This window comes from Hemibagrus wyckioides, linkage group LG04 (assembly GCF_019097595.1).
Source record: "Hemibagrus wyckioides isolate EC202008001 linkage group LG04, SWU_Hwy_1.0, whole genome shotgun sequence".
NCBI classification, from domain to species: Eukaryota; Metazoa; Chordata; class Actinopteri; order Siluriformes; family Bagridae; genus Hemibagrus; species Hemibagrus wyckioides.
The window spans coordinates 21,451,829-21,474,293 of NC_080713.1; the positions used below are offsets into that span (position 1 = coordinate 21,451,829).

At 38.5% G+C, this 22,465-nt stretch overlaps 1 protein-coding gene across 8 annotated transcripts in view; it reads right to left on the reverse strand.

Moving 5' to 3' along the window:
* tspan9a (tetraspanin 9a) overlaps positions 1–22,465 on the reverse strand; it is a 201,020-nt gene that overhangs the window by 129,765 nt on the left and 48,790 nt on the right. For 3 of the 8 annotated variants that reach the window (XM_058387554.1, XM_058387549.1, XM_058387553.1), the window contains one exon: positions 13,469–13,577. The exons of the other annotated variants lie outside the window; for them this stretch is intronic. The gene's annotated coding sequence lies outside the window, so the exon portion shown is untranslated. The remainder of the gene's footprint in view (positions 1–13,468; positions 13,578–22,465) is intronic. 8 annotated transcript variants of the gene reach the window in all.

Sequence of the window (22,465 nt, forward strand, 5' to 3'; positions counted from 1 at the left end):
ACCAGAGGACATCTTCCAACTGCTTGTAAACTTGGACAGTCTCCTTAAACACCAATGACAATTTAGTAGGTCATTTTAGTAGGATTAAATCTTATAGAATCGTAATTAAATTCACTGACATTTTAAGTAAAACAGACCCAATAACACACACACACCTGAACCACCACTAATTAAACACAAATCCTGAACTTTGTGAGTATTGTATAGATGCCAAGGCCATTGCACAGCTGAATTACCGAAGGACCTTGTGGCTGAGTTGTAATTTATCTGTGAGGTGCTATGCTTTACATTTTGATGAATACACTGCCGTGTGACACCAGATACATTTTAAGGGCAGTGAAGCCTGGTGCTGTGCACTGAATCTGCAATCTGGAGATTGGTCTTACGCAAACATTATTCATATGAATCAGCACAGAGGCAGACAGCACATACATGACTTCATGGTGAAAGATGAAAAGAAAGTCATTTGTCTAACTCCCAGGTTAAAAGGCATGGAGGTCACACGAGGAAGAGCTTTGTAAACCGTGGGAGAGAATTTGTGAGGATATGGAAAGCGAGTAATAGCAGCCAAATCAAACTTACTCTAATGTAGAGTCAGAAAAAATCTCTTATTACAGTGTATTTATGAAATCATATATAGAACAAATGAATCTTATACTTTAATTTAAAGCCAAGAAAAAATATAGAAAATTACAGTGGCATGCCTAGGAGTAAGAATCCCTATGATTCGGACTGCCACAGTGCAACCATAACAATTCTGGCACATTTCATGTTTATATAAGAAGATCTGTTTTTTAAAGGGTACAGTTCAATGTTGTGAAAACCTTGATTTTCAACAACATCATACGGCGACATACTGGAGACGAAACTGATGAAACTCCTTGCTGAAATTACGTACACATGTATGTAAATATGTACAAACCTTGCCACTGATTTCCCTCCAGTTCGTGATCATTTTATCTCATAACAATGGGACCACTGTCAAAATTCACTACGTCTTTAAACTTCATTAAGACATCTGATTATGGAGCTCTGTTCACTGATGCAGAAAATAAATCTAGATGCATCTCAGAATCATTATTATGACCATTACCTTAAGAAAAATAAATCTCACTGAAAGGGCTGACAATATCTACATAACTAGATAGACAAAGACAGACTTCACAGACAAAACTTCACAGATTAATGACTGTCACTATATCATGGTTTACATCACATGTAAGTATTTAAAGTACTGTAACTTCTATACCATTGTGTTACTCTGAAATATCAGACGTATGTGAGCTACAGAAGTGGGTCATCATGATGTTCCAACATAAATCATAAATCATATTCTTAAAACATCAGGTACTGTGTCAGCTATTATGTCAACTTAGGTAAATGTTTACGTATTGTTTTGTCAGCTGAAATGTATTGTGTAATCTTAGCAACACTAACCTTCTGCAAAGTGTTACAAAAACATTTAGCTGGATGTGACTGCTAGAGAGAATATGTATCTGGTGATATTCATTTAAAACCTTGGCAGTGAAAAGTGAAAATGAGAACTACGCTACTCCCAAAAGCTTCTAAAACCAAATCCAATTTCCTGTGTGCTTAAAATACAAAAAATACAGTGACACCATATTGAGGGAGGGTGAAGGGTAACATGTGCATCTTTTCAAACTGCTGCTCATGCAATGTCAGTGAGCTGTGAAATACATTCGGAGGAATGCGCTATCCGCCAACTTCTGCATACATGAACTCAAAGGCATTGAAGATTAGCTAGCGTTGCTCTGATTGATATGGGGTAGAGAGTTTGTCTCCCCTCCTTCCCCGAAAGCACGGCCAATTTTGCCCTCTTGGACACCCAGCCAGACAATGCTGACCTATTTTCAATCACTACCTTTATTGATCTCTTCTTCTATAAAGCAGTGGCCTGTTTTAGATACTGGCAAAAAAGTAATAGCTACATTAACAGTGTTTTCAGTAGGAATGTATGGGCATTCAGAGACTCAAAACCTTCAAGCGTTTGAGCATCCATAAAATATTGCTTATAAATGTAATAAAGAATGGAATATTGTCTCTTAACCTCTAATACTGAACTATAAAGCAAACTGTTCCACCACTTTCCACCCATAATCCCAATCTCTAAATTGGAAATCCTCCTGTGCAACATTAATGTCATAAGGCAGCTAATCTTCTTTTCCTCCCAGATCAGCATTAGGTAAAAAGCAATCTCAGGCTAGCATATCTCACGCTCTAACTCTTCCTTCATTCTATAAACTTTGGCACTCTTTTTAATATTGGGACCTGCCTCCATCGTTCTTCTTTCAGCTGCTCTCTATCCTCTTCTCTCAGCACCACTCATCCATTTCCTTTCCTTTTTCCGGTATGTCCTCTGGCTACCTCCTTTACAAGATCCATCATATCCTGTAATCCCCACGCTGCTCTAATCTTTATGTTAAAACCATAAAGCCTGCCAGACTGTACTGCATTCTGGCTGACACCATTGCCCAGACCAGCTGCTTGGGCTCTATGGATCTGATCTCAGCTATGAGGTCATTCTGGAAAGGAACCCATTCTCTAAACCTCATCAGTCTCATTTAAATTTTATTAAGTCAACAGAGATACTGTAAATATAAGCCAGTAAGAACATTAAGAAACTTTAGTTTAGAAGACAATTAGAAATTAGAAGACAAAATATAGCTGATAAATCCACAGTGTAGATTTTAACTGTACACCAATCAGACATAACATTATGAGCAGTGAGAGGTGAAGTGAATAAGACTGATGATCTCCTCATCATGGCACCTGTTAGCGGGTGGGATATATTAGGCAGCAAGTGAACATTTTGTCCTCAAAGTTGATGTGTTAGAAGCAGGAACAATGGACAAGCGTAAGGATTTGAGCGAGTTTGACAAGGGCCAAATTGTGATGGCTAGACCTCTGGATCAGAGCATCTCCAAAACTGCAGCTCTTGTGGGGTGTTCCCGGTCTGCAGTGGTCAGTATCTATCCAAAGTGATCCAAGGAGTGAACAGTGGTGAACTGTCAACAGGGTTATGGACGGCCAAGGCTCATTGATGCACGTGGGGAGTGAAGGCTGGCCTGTGTGGTCCGATCTAACAGACGAGCTACTTTTGCTCAAATCCTGAAGAAGTTAATGCTGGTTCTGATAGAAAGGTGTCAGAATACACAGTGCATGATGGGTCAGGGCTGTTGTGGCAGCAAAAGGGGGACCAGCACAATATTAGGCAGGTGGTCATAATATTATGCCTGCTTGGTGCATGTGCCTAAATGTTGTAAAAACAGAATAGAGAGGAAACTGAGATAATGATAACCCAATGTATCACAAAGTCTTTTGTGTTGAAACTCCACTTTGCTAAGATACATTGCTGCGCCTGTTAAATGAATCTGAACGCAAAGACTGCTTATGAATTTAATGTTCACTCAATGTTCTAGCCTTGAGTGTTCCAAGAAGTTTAATATGTCTTCCCCTCCCAACAAAACCATACACCAGGACTTCCTGCTCACAGAAACTTTATGTTTCTACCTCTTCATTTCAACCTGCCTAATACATTATCTCTGTTAAACAGAAACAGTGCATTTCTGTATATCTCTCCTTTCTCTCTATTCTGCCAAACTTTCTCAAATTGACATGAGAGTAAACCCTCAAACACTTCAGAATGCAGAATGAGGAAAATTGCCAGCAAGCAAACCCAAACAATACTTTACAGCTCAGAACCATGGATTTAGGAGGCTAAAGACATAAGCCGTAACCCTGACAACCACTTTCACACCCCGTCCTAAATAACACGTGACAGAACATCCTTCAGGTCACACGGGCGATGAGGTGTGAAAATAAGGTGGTTGTGTGATCAAGGGCTCGGGGGTATAAAAGCAAAAGACAGATCTCAAGACTTCAGCAAATTTCTGGATGTTACCTGGTTTGTTCTGCATTATTAGCATTATTTTATTAATTCGACAAATCATAATAATAAATGAAAAGCATGATAAAATAGCTTATAATCCCACCCACATTCTGCATTATGATTCAATTACCTCAATTTAGTATCTCACAGCCATATTAAATTGCATGCATAATTTACTTTCAAATAAAAATGAAAAGAAATAAACCTATGTATATCAAACTGTGCAAACTGCAATTTTATAAGCTGCCAGAAAATGATGGCGGAGCCACACTGTAACTTAACTAGAGTGACTAACATTACAATTTAGGATATAATTAGGACTATTCATGCAGCAACATACAGACAATATTCTAGATTGCTTTTTTTATGCAATCTTTATTTTTTTTCTGTTACACTATATTGCAGTTAAAAGAAGAAAAAGCAGCTTTTTGAGTCCGTATATTCCTTCCATGATACAAGACTCAAGCAAAGCCAATGATCCAGATGCTGTTGAGAAAATCCCTTCTCCGTCATCAGTACTCAAATAAAATCTGCCATCCTCATAATTGTGAACTGCACGTGGGGCGTTTTAATCATCCGAGCGAGCCGTTTAGAAAATCAGTGTAAGCAACTCTGTAATCCGACTCTGAACACACAGAACTTTCCCTGAGTAAATATTAACATATCTTATGAAATCTTATGTCAACTCTAAATTCAGCCCACATTGTCATTACTCACTCAAACACATGTGCGGATTGTTTCTCTGAACCTCGAGCAGGAAATAATTAGAATGAATTGCTTGCAATTGCGATGAGTTGTGAAAATGTAAACTTCGTTTTCCATACAGTATGAAGCCCTTCCTTCCTTCCTCCCCCGGAGTCATTCCCTTCACCAAAACACAAATTGCACAAGATCACACAGGCAAATTCAGTGTGGTGAAATCTGTAGGCAACAGCTCCGTTGAAACTCGCATGTAGGTAAGATACAGACCTTAATTAAATCATTAATCATACAAGGTTTATTTATTATTTTACTGGGTTTGTTTCGCATAAGTTGTAACCCTAATGCTCTGTTATGGCATTTTATATTAATAGCAGAATACACTGTAGTTTATCAGAAGATATTATCTCTATTTTTGCCTTGCTACTCTGTGCCCTTAACAAACCCAATCAATGTGATTGGTCCTCAATAATTACGACAAAAGGAACAGTATGAACACTCCAATAAGACCCCCCCCCCCAACCCACACAAACACCTGTTTGGGACAGTGCATCTAAAGATCCTCCAAGCATGAAGGAAAGCTCAGAAACCTTAAAGCTTTCACAACACTGTTCAGAGTTTTCCTGTGGTGGACCAGTATCACTTCACATGTTTACTGCTCTAATTAAAAAAGGTAAATCCAAAGATTAATTCAAGCAGCACAGTTCAGCCCAATAATAATAATAATAATAATAATACTTCACTGAATTACTAAAGGCCTGAATGCAGAGATTAAGTTTTCAGTTCAGTGTTCGAGTTTTACTAATTACCGATGTGCATAGAGGGCTGCCCTCTTCATCCCGCTAATCACCGTAATTGCGTTCATCGTATTAACTTTAATTGAGTGGCTTTTTGCACGCTAGAATCAACACTCTAAATGTTGAATCAAACGCTTTCGCTCTTGCAATCAGTCGGCAGAGCTTCATCCATCTAGATGCTAGATGCTCTAATCGATCGGCTGCAGATCAAAATTGGCCAGCGTTCATTTGAAATGACTCGGCTGATCTCAACAATTGATTTTTTTTGTACAAACTAAATCAAGGCACAATGACTGGCATGGTCAGAACCATGGATGCTCAGAGGTGCTCAAAAGAATTTGTGCCCTCACCAAAAGTACTATGATGGGATCTTTTTTAGGTAAGGCGTAAGAAAATTCCGATGAAGATAAAAAGCCAAGATTTATGACAAGAAGAAGTCAAGAGCAGCTCATCAAAGCAAAGAGTAGTACAAGCGTGTGCTGACACATGTAGCTTTGATGGATCTTTTTGTTCCTTATTACTTTATGTCTTCTCTCTGGCAGGGATTAAGATGGTTACTGGTTTTACTGCACCGACAGTGCGCTCTTACATCTTTGCTAGTGCTTATTAGTTAATTAAATAGGAGCATGAAAATAGCCCGAGTACAGCTGAAATACCACATTTGCAACACTGCGGAATGTTACTCTGGGCACCTGTGACTTCTTACTAGAAATTATTACTGTGCACATCTGGCGGATGCCATCTAAAACCCCTGCAATTTGAGTTTAATTCTGCTCAATTCCCAGGCTGGTTTCTCATTAGCATCTACTTGGAATTACTCATTTTTCATGCAGATTTCCTTGCCAAATGCTTAATTCAAGCCAAAGAATAAGCTTTAATTTCAGTAGTAAAGTATACAAAAAAAAAGAATTAAACTTCTACAATACAAATGGATTGTTGTAAAAAAACAAAAATAACAAACAAACCCATCTGCGTTTGTAAATCAGAGAAAATTTTGAATATATTTTCAGCGTAAGAACTGTATGACGGAGGCTACTTTCTCGCATTTTCCCCCTTGAAACATTTACAGTGATGTCTATCACCCTGGTGCATAAATGCAAAGTTCTGTAACGCCTCAGCTCCCAGCATCTGTTCGCATGTGCACTCATGACCATCTGACTAAGCAACTCAGAATGACATCCGGCCTAAAATTAGCTAAGTACTCCCAGAGACTTCTAGAGGATAGTGGTGGCAGATAGCACAGCTCAGGAAAAAATAATCTTGCAACTGTTATATTTTTATGACATTGAAAATGAAAGAAAGAAAAATGACCCCCCCCCCCCAAAAAAAACATCAGCAGGTGTCACATTTAACATGAAGTGGATTGTTTTGCTCTGAAAAAAGGAATTAAATCTCAATCTCATTACTAATTCTGACCTTTTATAACATTTGCAAGCTGACAAGGACACAGTAAAATCAAAAATCCCCAGGCTTGCTGATATCTAAAGTCTATTAACCTTTTTTAACGTGCTGTGTGTCCTGCTCTGTACACTTTACACCTTTGTTTATGATTTTCAAAAGCAACATTTGACAGTCCTGCCTGCATTATTCAGTTTTAGTATAACCTACAAATGAACTGTGATGCCAGCTAATGGCAGTGTCTTCATGCTGTCCTCCTAAACCTATCAGGTTAGTCTGCAATCTTTACATAAATGTTGCTCATAAACCTTACTGCATGTCATCTCTTTTTAGATTTTTGTGGCTTAGCACTGGTAGTGACCGCTTATTACCTCAGTGGAAGGATGTGTAAATTAGCAGGAAAGGAGCAGGAAGTGCTGCAAGCAAGGCTAACAGCTTGTGGGGTCATTAGGGTCACCACCAGGGTGGTCTGAGTAAGAGGTTATCTCCGGGCATCTCATTTATTGCCTCCTGCATTTGCCCCAAGCTCAGGTGCTGTGACAGCAGGGAGCGTTATTATTTCACTTGACTTAGACTCGGTTCAAGCTAATACTGGCACATGACTTCTGTGTCCTCTGTGTGTGTGAAACAGGAGAAGATATAACCTGAACAGACACTAATCACTGTCGAGTCCACTGACCCTGTGAATAAAATATTGCAGGTCACAATCATCTTTCCACATAGGCTGCTGTCCTGTAATCTGGACAAGCATTGTAATCCAGGCTGGCCTGTGAGAAGGAATAGAAGCTTGTAGCAAATCAGTATGAAGTATACACACACACACACACACACACACACAGACACACACCCTGGAGGGTTCAGCTCAAATCAAAGCCAGTGTGCTCATGCAGGGTGGCGAGTGAAGCCTGTGGGGATGCAGCACTGACAGAAGACACACTCTTCAACATGTTCATCTTCAAGAAAAGTGCTCTGAAATTAAGCTGTGGAATTTCCAACAGCTAGTTACATGACTCCACTGGCAATGTAAGAGTCAAGAATAGAGAAACAGATTGCTAATTGGCAGTGACAAACTGTAGGTTGTGACACTTAACCCTGATGACACGGAAAGGACGTGTCACGTGTGTGTTATATGTAATGTTTTACTTCCACAGATGGCACTGACTTAGCGGAAAGGACTGACTACATTTCTGTCAATTATCAAATAATCAGATGTATGTATCTATGTTTCTATGTATGTATTTATTTGTTTGTTATTTGTTTATTTATTGGCAAAAATAGCCACGTTATACAGTAAATATATTGCTGTTCACATGTCAATGAATGCATATACCAAAGTGTGATGACAGTTCCCTTAACTTACATTAATTAATAAACTTGCACAAACAGCTCACTTTTAACAAAATATTTAAAAATAAATAAATAAATAAACCAAATCATCCAAGTAATTAACATCTTTCATCACACAGTAAAATACAGTCTATTACCTGATAAAGCTGAATATTGATATGAGCAACACCTTGAGGAAGGTTTGCATTTACACCCGGAGTTCGGAAAGTTATCAGCATTTAGGAACATGCTGTCATTTCAGTTTTGTTCTATTGCATGGATTCATTTTTGAGTTAAGACTGCAAGTGACTATTGTTTCCATAGTAACCACTCATACAGACTTGTGTATGAAAATAATCTAATAATACACAGCTTTACAAAAAAACCCAAAAAACATGTTCTTTAACAAGAAAAAAAAACACAGAATTGTGTCCTGGGGGTCAGTGCTTTGTAAGATTAATGGAGATGATTGTTAATTTTTTTTTCTGCATGGGAGAGTTTATCGGACAGAGTTTACACTTAAATTGACGAGAGAGAGAGAGAGAGAAAGAGAGAGACATAAGTGAGGTTGAGAGAATGACTGTACATGGCTGTTATAATGTAAGTAATAACAGGAATTAACTTGTCTTGTGGATATGCCACAACATCTAACTATAGGCCGCTTTGCATCAGGCTGTATCACACCATACCAGAGTGAATCATTTCGGTATAGAAGAAGCACAATCAGGTCTGTTGTGTGTTATAGCAGGTCTCGGTGTTATTAGCACTGGTCTCAGTGGTTATAGTGTTGGGGTACTGATTGGAAGGTTGTGAGTTCAAATCCCAAGACCATCAAGCTGCAAGGCCCTTAACCCTCAGTTGTTTATTACTTATGGTAGTGCACAGAGTACAAAACTTCTGACTTAAAAAGTTATTGTAATCATAAACTTAAGTAAAAGTAAAAAGAACACATCAATAAAATCACAAGAGTAAATTAGCCATCTGGTTTAAACATTTCCTTTATAAATTCCTTTTTCATTTGCCTAAAGCAACTTAACTAACTGATTAACAACATCATATAAAGAAAGATTACGTTGGCTGGCTAGCCAAATGCTATTCGGCATTCACTAGCTTGCTAGGTTCATTAACTAGTTACCTAGCTGGCTCACATTCATCCATAATGTATTGCGTTTCTAACAATTATTCTGGTTATCGATAAGCTGTAGCAGCATCTGGATATGTTTGACACAGCAAGCAATCACGACTGAACAGTAAAGTGACATCTTAAGATAAATATCGACCTTGCGTCCAGTAAAACACCAAAACATCGGACTAGCTAGACTAGCTCATTCAATTAGCTAACAGTGTGCCTGTACATCCTACTACAGGTTTGATGTTGGACTTTTAATTGCTGATTTTGTCCCACATTTTGGTTAACATATATATATATATATATATATATATATATATATATATATATATATATATATATATATATATATATATATATATATATATATATATATATATTTATTTATTTATTTTCAGATTATTATAATTTGCATTTAAAACTGAAGACAGCTGATACATTTCTACTCTGTCTCAGACATTGCTGCTGTTGAGCCTTTAACATCTAATTTATTTTGGTTAGGTATCAAAATTGAATTATATAACAGTGATAAAAATTGTTATTTTGATTAATACAATAGTTTCAACTTCTGGGTAAGGCATATTAATGCAGAAGTTTAGTCAAGTCAAGTAGCTTTTATTATCATTTCAAACATACAGTGAACTGACTCAGTTCATAGTTGTTTATTAATGTAATAAATAACGCTATTTAAGCATGTCTTATGTGTTACCTAAAATATGGCCAAATCTAAAATTGTATCTTTTTCAACCTTATTATAGGTCAAAACTTTAAGGCACAATATCTTAAACTCACAGAATTGTCAGATCTTATCCCAAGGTCTCATAAAAACCTGTCAGCTTCTCATCACTCATCTTCACGCAATAATACACACACACAGACACATATATATTCTCTGCACTGCATACACTCAAAGTGCATACTGTATTGCATCCATTTTGCCCAACTATGTTCAGTAAGTGTAGGTGTTTCAACTGCTGAAAAAATGGACTCAATAACCACTAGACATTCTAGAAATCTGAACAGTATTCGAACAATCATTAGAGCCCTAGAGTGGAATGATAGCTAGTCTATTTCTAAAATACAAACACAGGTGCATTACTGCGCCATAAAACCCAGAGGCATAAATAAGCCAAGCCCTTTAGCAGCATTTGTTTTAATTTTGCGCATGTGGCAGATAACGTTAAATACTGTGGGTCTTTTAGAAAAAAAACAAAAAAAGCACAATAGAAGGTTGCCCTGTGCTCCATCTCAAATTACGTGCCTATAATTTTGAAAAATGAGGCTGGGATGACATTGAAGAATGGCATAGCGGGCTGCGTGTGTAGCCGAGTCACTTAAGTGCTTTCCAGAAGAGCCTGCAGGAGCGCAGCTTTTTTTTCTCTAGTCTTTCCACGAGCAATGCCCTAGCCATACACAGCACACAAGCCTCTCCGAGGGTCATACATCTTTGTCACAAAACAAGATATCAGTTCTCTTTCCTCGAGTGCATGCTAATTAATGCAGGAGAAATAAGACATTATATGTTAATTTCACCCAGATACTACCAGTTTCTCCTGGATTTCCTTCTGTCCGAAAAAATGACATTTCCAGCAATGCTACTTCTATCTACTAATATTCATTAGGTTGTTTATGTGAATGGGTATGCGCTCTTGTTTTGTATTGAAATGTGCACAATGATGAATATGCAATTAAGATACACTCCCTGGGACAATGCAAACCAACAAGCAGGATTAATTGATTTCCTCAGAGCACTGGGTCACTCTGTACTGTGTACAGGTCCCTTTCAACGCACCAGTTTTACTGCCTCCACTCTTTCTCGTTACACACACACACATACTCATTAGCAGTTCTTCTCCTAACCGCTCAAATATGAGCAAGAATCACATATGCCTCTGTATGATGACTTGAGCAAATAAACATCATCTGAGGGATTTTCAGTCTAATCAAGCATTGTGTGTTGCATCATTTATTATACTATGTAAATAAATGCAGTCTGATTATCCCCCCCCTCACCACCTTCTGCCATTTTGCCAGGCGATAATTCGTTGTCTCCCGTCACCGAGTGACAGTCAATCAATACCCAATTAAGAAGACCCCAGTGCACTGGTGTTCTCTGTAAACGTTATGACAGTGCGCTAAAGGGAAATTTAAATGCAAATGGTGCATAAGGGATATTTCCCTCATGATTAGAAGGCCTTGTTTGGTGATCTCTCTCTCTCTGTGTCTCTCTTTGGGCTTGAGTTACGCTTGACCTCTCTGCACTGCGGCCGCTGATGGGCTTCATGCCTGTGGTCAGTGCGAGCAGGCAGCATTGCAATGCGTCATTGATATTTAAGTGACCTCCTCTGTCAATACGCTTGAATGATCCACCAGCTGAAGACTCATGCCCTTACACACGCGCTCGCACATACTCAGATCACATGTACGCTATTACAGAAACCCTCTATATGGACACGCACTCTTCACTAGGTCACCTCTTGTAGCCTGCAAAAGCCCAGGACTTAAGAAACAGAAAATTGGCACAACAGAAATCACACACACAAAAATAAGCACTCAGATATACATGAAATCACAAGCCCTCGCCACGTCGACGCCTGCCGCTTCAGCTCCCTTTTGATCTGTGGGTGCAGGTTATCGGGCCTCTCACTAATTTTAGCCATCCGTTTTAGGCACGCTTGGCTTTGAAGTGGCCGCCCTGCAGGAGGAAAGGCCACGGCGCCTATCAGAGGAGCGGAGAACTTTCACATGCACACTTAGAAAGAGATAGCTTCAACACCGGGCAGATTGCATGCACTATTTTTAATGCACGTCTGCTGCGGGAGGCAGCACTGTGAAAGAGGCAGCAGCTATGTCGTCAGATATCAGAGCTAGGCTGAAGAGTGCTGTCTTAATCTAAGCCCTGACTGAGAGATGAACAACTATAGGAAGAAGGTATTTGGCTATTAATAGTGTGAGGGAGCGGTGAAAAAAAAAACTGGACCTGTGCTTGAGAATAACCGTAAATCATCTTGGCATAAGTGGTAACGTGAACATACAAGTTTCTAGGCATCAGTGCCTTTAAGATGACAGCATGGCCTTAAGGATGTGTTTAGTTTCCAGAGTATACAATGGCAGGAGTGCAATGCATAAAATCATGCAGATACAGTTTGGTTAATGTTCACTTCAAACATCAAAATAAGAGAAAAATATGTGATCTCAGTAACCTTGGCCATGGCATGCATGCTGCTGCCAGATGGGCTGCTTTAATTGAATATTTCAGAAACTGATCTTCTGGGAGTTCCACACATCAGAGTCTCTAGAGTTTACACAGAATGGTGCCAAAAAAAACAAAAAAACATCCAGTGAGCAGCGGTTCTGTAGGTGGACTCACCTTGTCGATGGGAGAGGTCAGGGAAAAATGGGATGACATGTTCAGGTTAACAGAAAGGCTACAGTAACTCACATAAGCATTTGTTATAAACACAGTGAGCAGAAAAGCATCTCAGAATGCACAGCACATCAGACCTTAAAGCAGATGGGCTAAAACTACTAGATGAAAGCTACACTGAGTTCCGCTCCTATCAGCCAAGAACCAGAATCTGAGGATACAATGGACACAGGGTCAAGGAAACTGGACAGGAATAAGACAAGGTGCCATATCCCAAACTTTAAGTGTCCAGTATCCAAACTCCCATGAGAAAGGGCCATGTGAAATCTATTATTATTTATCTTCAAATTATTATTTTTATTATTATTATTATGTGCATAATACAATTATTGTGCAAGTTAACACTGTCTAAACTAAAGCGAAACAATGCTTGCACTTTAAAAGCAAATTTTTTTTCTCATGTGAGTAATATAATATTAGGAGATGCTCAAATCTCATGCTTCACTTCACTTTACTTTTCCATACTCATACACTGCTTAAACTCTAGAATAGCCTATTCACAGGTCAACCTCGAGTTTCACGGGGGTTTCCAAGAGCACAACACCGTCTTCTAATATGGCTACTATGAACTACACATCCCAGAACCCACAGACATTGTTACGTTGTCACTCACCTGATTTCTAATCAAACACACCTCACACACAATACGAGGTCTCCACGCCCGCTGTGTTTGTACCTGACATTGTACCTTGCTCGTTGTTAATCTGGGTTTAATCTTTTCCCTATCTCTGGTTTTTGTTTTTTGGTTTCTGTCCTGTTTTTGTGGTTTGTTTGCACATCACCTGATCTCTTGCTTGTTTGTGGATTACGACCTTGATTCACGACGTGGGTTTGTTTGCCTGTGTGCGCTTCTCTGCATTTGCATCTGCTTCCCCCTACCTTCTATAACACCTATAGGAATAAACACACAGCCATCAATATGACTTACGCAGATGAGTGGTTGTAAAAATATCTGTAGCCAAAGACCCCTTTAACTCTAATTACATGGACCCACTCTGAACATAATCCAGCTATTTAAACCTCATTATTTGAATCTGTACAATAATAATCTGGCTTTTCATTAGAGTCATGGAGCTTTTTAATGCCTGAACCTTCCACTGACAGAACCCATTAGGTCTAAGTAGACATTATTTATAGGCTGAACTGTTTTATTTATTGAGGTTTGGATTAACAATCTCAATTCTAGTGACCAATCAAACAGGCTAATAGCTACACAAACTCAATTATGAATATAACAGGTTCGATAATATAGGTTTGAGTTTTCCACTACTGCAACTAAATTTGGCTATGCTTCACGGAATCCAATTTCTGAACCACTGACTTAAGAGGTCTACGCACATTTTCACATGGTCTATTCTTCAGGCTAGATTTGTTATGGATTCGTTTTTTTGTTTCCTATCTGGTATTCAATCGAGGATTTTCTGATGATCTCGGCCAAGTACTGATACCAGATATCCAACTGGTGGAATGTTCAGAAATGACATATTGTAAACATACCCGATCCAACCTAATGACGCCTATATGATGTTGTATATGCATGTGCTGTAAGCTATTCAGTATATGCACCATATGTTTTTTCATTAGAGAACAAATGAGTGAGACTCGAGCCTGTTTAGTACTTTAAGGCATCCCTATAACCTATTACCAGTCCCTTTACAGTAGACTTGTGCATCGCTGTTCATTTATACCCATTTATAACATATTACGATATTCATCACAAAGACTTCCATTATAATGTTCCATTCCTGGCTAGATTTTCTGAGATGAAGCTAACATTTTACATTCACTGCCACTGGGACACAAGACAGTAGGGTCATGTAGGATCCATTATATTGGAGAAACATTGAAGCAGCACTGCAAGTGTCCATCTCAGGAAAGGTAATGCCATGATTCTGTTCACCGGATGAGAGTTTTATAATGATTGAAGGTGTCAAAAAATAAGCCTCAAAATTCTTCAGCCAACTATTCTTTACTGTGAGAGGGTATATACACTATATTGCCAAAAGTATTCGCTCACCTGCCTTGACTCGCATATGAACTTAAGTGACATCCCATTACTAATCCATAGGGTTCAATATGACGTCGGTCCACCCTTTGCAGCTATAACAGCTTCAACTCTTCTGGGAAGACTGTCCACAAGGTTTAGGAGTGTGTTTATGGGAATTTTTGACCATTCTTCCAGAAGCGCATTTGTGAGGTCACACACTGATGTTGGACGAGAAGGCCTGGCTCTCAGTCTCCGCTCTAATTCATCCCAAAGGTGTTCTATCGGGTTGAGGTCAGGACTCTGTGCAGGCCAGTCAAGTTCATCCACACCAGACTCTGTCATCCATGTCTTTATGGACCTTGCTTTGGTCACTGGTGCACAGTCATGTTGGAAGAGGAAGGGGCCAGCTCCAAACTGTTCCCACAAAGTTGGGAGCATGGAATTGTCCAAAATGTCTTGGTATGCTGAAGCATTCAGAGTTCCTTTCACTGGAACTAAGGGGCCAAGCCCAGCGCCTGAAAAACAACCCCACACCATAATCCCCCCTCCACCAAATTTTACACTTGGCACAATGCAGTCAGACAAGTACCGTTCTCCTGGCAACCGCCAAACCCAGACTCGTCCATCAGATTGCCAGATGGAGAAGCACGATTCGTCACTCCAGAGAACGCGTCTCTACTGCTCTAGAGTCCAGTGGCGGCGTGCTTTACACCACTGCATCCGACGCTTTGCATTGCACTTGGTGATGTATGGCTTGGATGCAGCTGCTCGGCCATGGAAACCCATTCCATGAAGCTCTCTGCGCACTGTTCTTGAGCTAATCTGAAGGCCACATGAAGTTTGGAGGTCTGTAGCGATTGACTCTGCAGAAAGTTGGCGACCTCTTCGCACTATGCGCCTCAGCATCCGCTGACCCCGCTCCGTCAGTTTACGTGGCCTACCACTTCGTGGCTGAGTTGCTGTCGTTCCCAAACACTTCCACATTCTTATAATACAGCTGACAGTTGAATGTGGAATATTTAGGAGCGAGGAAATTTCACGACTGGATTTGTTGCACAGGTGGCATCCTATCACAGTTCCACGCTGGAATTCACTGAGCTCCTGAGAGCGACCCATTCTTTCACAAATGTTTGTAAAAACAGTCTGCATGCCTAGGTGCTTGATTTTATACACCTGTGGCCATGGAAGTGATTGGAACACCTGATTCTGATTATTTGGATGGGTGAGCGAATACTTTTGGCAATATAGTGTATGTTAACATCCATATTGCAATAAACTGTGATTAAATATGTTAGTCATTAAATCTCTGTGATGAAATCTACATTAGTCATAAACTCTAAAACCCTGTGCATTTTCTGACAAGATGTAAAAGACAAGCAACGCCAAGACGGAATAGCTAGCAAGTAGACCTCGCTATGTTTCTCAGTTTTTTTCACTTCACTGATTCACATCATGAACAGACTTGAACAATAAGATTTAAATAAAAAAAAAATCCAATTAATTTACACCTCAATTAGATCTAAAATCCAATTTAATAGGTTGGCCCAAATGTCTAAACACAATTTCATGACTTTTCACATTTTACTGTGTGCTAACTTTACATAAACTACTTACAAATCTTAATTTTTTTTTTTTTTTTTTTAAAAACAATTTTAATAATAGTTAATTTAAAAAAATAAGAGTGAGTCCAGCCCTAAAGAAAACACACCAGACTATGATTTCCTTATGGGCCACTGCTATTAAAAATGTTTATGCATGCATGCTATGGATCGGTAATGTGATCCATGTTGAACAGATTGCACAGGGGAAGCATGCAGGGTAATGACTTGATTACAGTTCTGGCTTGCCAGATAGAAAATTTCCCAAACCCACCATCATCATAATCTTCAAAATGGAAACAGTGTAAGTTTTTGGACATTTAGGATTTTTCGTAGGGGAAAAGCCATGAGCCAAGTAGCTGAAATTTGACAATGCCATTGAATCTGCTGTGATTATGATATACAGTATGATTCAATTTAGTAGCCTCTGTTTGGTAAATGACCAACTTTGTTGAAACTGAGGTTGGCGTACAGTTAAATCGTGAATAATGTCGACATAAAGAAGGGCGATAGCAGGCGTTTAGCATTTTTTTACACAACGGTTCTTCGTCCTTTTTCTTTAATTATTAATTATAATTGATTATACTTGATTTATATTTGTTGCCTCCATTCATTTCATTCATTACCTGTTAAAACCGATGCACTATTCCAAGTCATCAGATCATTACGCCCCTAATTTTTACTCTGTCTGTGGCTAAAGAAAACAAACGCATCAGCCAAAAATTCTCCATAGCTAAAATTTGCACAATAAAGACCATGTTGCAGTTACACTAGTACTTTTAATGTGTTTTACAGTTTCATACAGCCTGAAGGGTATTCTGGGAAAATATTTATGGTAATATTGTACTGTATAGATACCGTATATCATTCTGTATATAAGTTACCGTATGTAAGCTCTAAAATAAAGCTAGGTAATAATTGCCACGCTAGGTAGCTAACCTTTGCTACTAGCTAGTCAGATATTTTAAATTGAAAAGCCTTATATGTAGCTTACCTACGTTTTTTTTTTTTTGTCGTATTCAGAACTCAATGCCAGTGTGATGGTTTTATCTGACCTGAAACTTTTGCATTCTTTTATCAATGCAAGGAATATATAAGTTATAATATTGACAGTTACATAGTCTTACTAATATGCAGGTCAATAAGGATCTAATCTATTTAAAATACAGTACAATCTGCTTACTGGAAACATTATAAGAAACATTATGGTAAGAATGCTGTGAGATTTTATTTAGTCATTAACTGTAAAGGTTACAACATTTTCCACATATGCACTGGACTGTATTTAAAGATCAGGACTGGGAACTCCTGGTACCCCTAGTACCCATAAACCTAATGCAGATTTTGTGTTGGACATCTGCTAACAAATCTGACAGTAACTGATTTATATTTATTTTTTCATTCCAATTTTGAAAATTCCTGGACTACGAGATGCTGTTCATTTCATACTCTGAACCACACACACATCCATACACACACACACACACGCTCATTCTTAACACACTTGCCTATGAATAATATTCCTAAATCCTATTTGTAGCAAGAGACAGAGCCGTAAAGCAAAATATAAGAAGGCATTAAAAATAAGGGGGATGTGTTCCCCAGGCAGGAGTGAAGCATAAAATTTTAAAGCACATCAGCACCACAGCTTAAACAACTCTAACAGGCATGTGCTTTTCTACTTAAAGTGTGTGCTTCCACCAAACACCAACATCCACCTGACCTTCAGGGCACTGCTCAGGAAACTGTACTGAAAATATTTGGTGTGAGAGTGCAGGCGATTTTTCCCCCCTCTGTGTGGTTAACTCTGCCAAGGACAAAAAAAATTCATTAATATGAGGGTGCTTGCACATACACGTACACACCAAGTCATACACCCACCCACCCATCCACCCACACACACTCACACACACACACACACACGCCTCTCCCTGACAGATTCACGGCCATGTGATGAGATACGATGTGAAGGGGAAGCTGCGATTGCTATGTTGAGTGAATGATGTTCGCCTTTCACAGGCTGAGATGAGGGGTGTTATAGATGCCTACAGGCTGATTTAGAAGACCAATCACACACACACATGCCTACACACACACACACATACAAAACCATACTGCTCTCCAGCCTTGAGTTAGGCTGTCTTTTATTTCCACTCTGTGATAAGATACAACATTGTTGCTTCCATCATTTAGTGTAGCTCTGTTTGACTGCTAGAACAAAGAAATACACACACACACACACACACTGCTAATCACCCACACAGCAACCTGCTCTAACTCTACCCTGATTTACAGTGACCTCCTCTATGCCCTTGTCCAGTAGATGGTGAAATGGTGAAGCAAGCTGTACGCAGTCCTTGATGAACAGTCATGGAGGTCTCCTTTTGATAAGTGCCAGCTTTTCATCATGTTATAATACTGTGATACCACTTCTGGTTAAGTGGAAAAAGCAAAAATAAATAAATAAATAAATAAACAAATAAATAAACAAATAATAATAATAATAATAATAAAATGTCAAAATTAAACTTAAATGAAAAAATCACTATTATGCTCTTGTTATGCTACAACTTACTTGTTTGTTTGTTTGCATATTTTAAGACTAGGACTTACAAACAATCCTATATGTAATTTATCAAAATAAGAAATAATTTTGAAAGGAATAACATATGACAGGCTGTGCAGTAATATGAAAATAGACCACGACAGGGTGGTGCGATGTGAGTGCAGATGCAGCTCAGAAGTGTATTATTTTCTTTATTTTCTTATGTATCTTCCAGTGATTACAATGTTTATTAGTAACGGACACGTCACATGGTTTTAATGGATTTTAATGGTTTATAATTAAAACTGGTTTGTTACAGTTGTAATTAAGTCATTCCCTCACCACCATCTCTCTCTCTCTCTCTCTCTCTCTCTCTCTCTATGAAACACAGATTTCATACACCCTGACTGTTACACTCAAGGCTTCTTCCACAAACGTTAAATAAATGTAACAAAGACTATGACTGAATCAACACTTATTTTTTAATATTTGTTAAAAAACTGCAATACATTTAGTTCTTTTATCCATTTATTATTGTCCATTTATTGTTCATTTATTGCAGCCGGAACGTCTCTCACCTTCTGACCAATCAGACTCATTTGTTTCGAGAAGACAGAAAAAAAATGGCACAGCATGGTCATATAAGATTCATGAATTAGATGTAGTGTAATTAGATTAACAAAACCACCCCGGTGTTCTTCTGATTTGTTTCCGCAGGACTGATGGGTGCAGCGGAGATGCACTCATAATCAGACTGAGATACAGGAACAATAAACAGCGGCATGGTTCAGGACATGATTACTTAGTCATTGTGTTATTGTAACCGTCTGTGGCCCTCCGGAGGTGACCTGCTCTCTCTGTAATGACTGGCCATCCTGAGAGATGTACAACATAAGCTCAATTACACTGAAGGGGGTTAGGGTAAAAGCAGGGCAGAGACTTTTGTGTGGATCCCATTTACACCAGTCGCTGTGCAGCTAGATTAAAGCCTCAAGGGCAAATAAAAAAAAGAGGCTGCGGGAACCTTTTCATGCGAAGCATGGCCTGATCGCTTATGTTCCCTGAAAACTTGGAAATGGAGAAAGACAGAGATCAAAAAAGACCTCAGATCCAAGCTACTTGCCAACAATGGGCCACAATTCTGTAACGTTTTAAAGAAAGTATTTCGAAATGTAATCACAGCAGTTCAGATAAGCATTAGGTGTAGAAAAAACACATTTTATAATAATTTAATGCATCTGCATCATTTCCAGCTTAAATGAGCTCCGACCCCTAGATGCTTAGCCCAACCCCTTTTTCCTAAAACTTCAATAACTTATGGGTGGAAAGGAAGAGGCTTGGAGTTGCTTGTTTTTTATTGTATTTGCTCTGCAGTCAGCTTCTTCTTTAATAGTTCTTTAACTTTTTAACTTCTTTAACTTTTTAACTTCTTCTTCAACCATGCAGAGGCTTAAGACACATAGCATTCATTAAGATCATTACAGCACAATGGTTCAGTGTGTGTTATAGAGGAGGAACATCGCTACTCTAAAGTGAGCTTGATGTGCAGAGCCAGATGTTCTGCTCCTGTTTAGCACAGAGATTTGGATCTGATACAAAGAGAGTAGTTAGTTTAAGCATTATAAGCATCTCGACGTTGTTCTGGTTTTACTTGCAGTATCATCTGGGTGATCTTCTGTAGCCAATAGAAACTTGGGAAAAGATGCTGAGATATTAGCACTCACTAGGGTTTTGATTTCAGCACTCACTAGGGTTTCAGATATTCTATCTCGCCTGGTAATATTTCACAAAAGATCACAATGTCTTAAAGAACAGACATGATATTTAAAGTGCGCATTCACAGCTATTAGTCAGATCTGTTCAGAACGCATACTTCTGGTTTGTTTGCTATTTGATTTAGTTAGGTTTCATTCTATGCATGATTAAATGAAGCCAAAAAAGTACAAATAAAATAAACATCAGCTCAGGGGTGTTTAGAAGTGAGAGCTCTTTTATTTATTAGTCAGAAGTGCAGCAGTGGAAATAAGGTGAAGTCCAAAATATAAAAAATTTTTTTTAAAAATTCCACCAGGCAGAGAGAACACGTAGCTGCGGCTGAATAAATGATTAGATAACTATGTATAAATAACTACTTTTGTGCATTGCATGCAGCATTTATTTTCTCTTGTTTTCCTTATTATCTGGAACATGTGGTATTTCTGCAGCACTACAGCTCTGCAGCTCGGCTTAACTTGGGATTCATGGTATAGGTTTCACAGTTTGGAGTTCCCGTGAGATGCTCTTAAAGTGATTATTTTCAGATTCACGCTCAGATAATTCAGATGATGGTCTGCACCTGAGTGTGACTGCTGTGTTCTCATCCCTCCCTAAACAAAAAAAATTGAAGAAGGCTTTATTTTTGTCAGATATACATTGCTGACCAGTGAAAGATTTTTTTTTGCATTTCCCAGCTTAGGAAGTTAGGGGTCAGAGCACAGGGTCAGCAATAATACGGTGACATGAAATCTGAAAGGGTTAAAATATAAACTTGGAGCTTCTGAACCTTAACTGCTTGAGCCACCACATCTTTGTCTTTTCCTTTTTTTTTCAGTATATTTAGAAGGCGTACCACTCTATTCTGATCATTGAAATCACAGAGTGCATTGCAATGAAGGTTCCTGAGGTGCTTCCCATATATAATCTACAGCCATAATTCCTTGAAGTCAAAATGCCATAGAAAGGACACATGATACATTAAGACAAATTTGCAATTATTACAAATATGAGTTGTGATTAGTGATAGAGAATATGTGACTGATAGGTCAAACCTGATCTATCACACGGGGTAGACTGACTGGAGTAAAGAGAAATCTGAATCTGAGTGCACATGCACCGCAGAAACATGGTCAAGAAAACCAAATGTGTCCAAATCACAATAAAAATAACAGCAGTTGTATAAAGCTGTTAAAACAATGTCCTTGCATTTACATATTAAAACCATAAGAAAGGCCAAACTCAAGAGACTAGGGATTTTTAGGGAACATTTTCATCTGAAGAGAGATCCAATTATTGAGGCTGAGCAGCACACTGACCTGCGCGAGCCAAAGGGTAATTGTGATGTACATATTTTAATGGAAAAAGAAAAAGGAGCTAACAGCAAATGCCATATTAGTAAGATTGGAATGTTTTTTTTTCCTTTGAGAAAGATTTCCCAAGAATGAAAAGAACTGAGCAGATCAGATTCAACAAAAAATCCTAAAGCCTCATCTAATCTATCAGTAATCCACTTACTGTTTACTTTATAATGTATTTATGAATATATTTAGGGAAAGCCCAGTGCTTCAATGGCAGGATAGAACTCTCGGGTTTATTTTATTGGTTTAGGAACAGACAGTCCTTCCTCATGGATTTATTGGATTCATTAAATATCAATCTATAGCTGACTACCGCTACACTAAACAGACTAGAAAATTTAATTTTACATGAACTACTTTAGCAAGTAACATATTAAAGTGTAATATAATAGTCAGATCCACTTCAATACATTGCTATGGTTAAAAAAAATGGTGATCATTTTTGTCACAGTAAAAACTTCATAGATAATAAATAGATAGATTAAGTCAAAGACATTCATAAAGAGGCAGAAAAGCGTTCACCCTATAACCCAAAG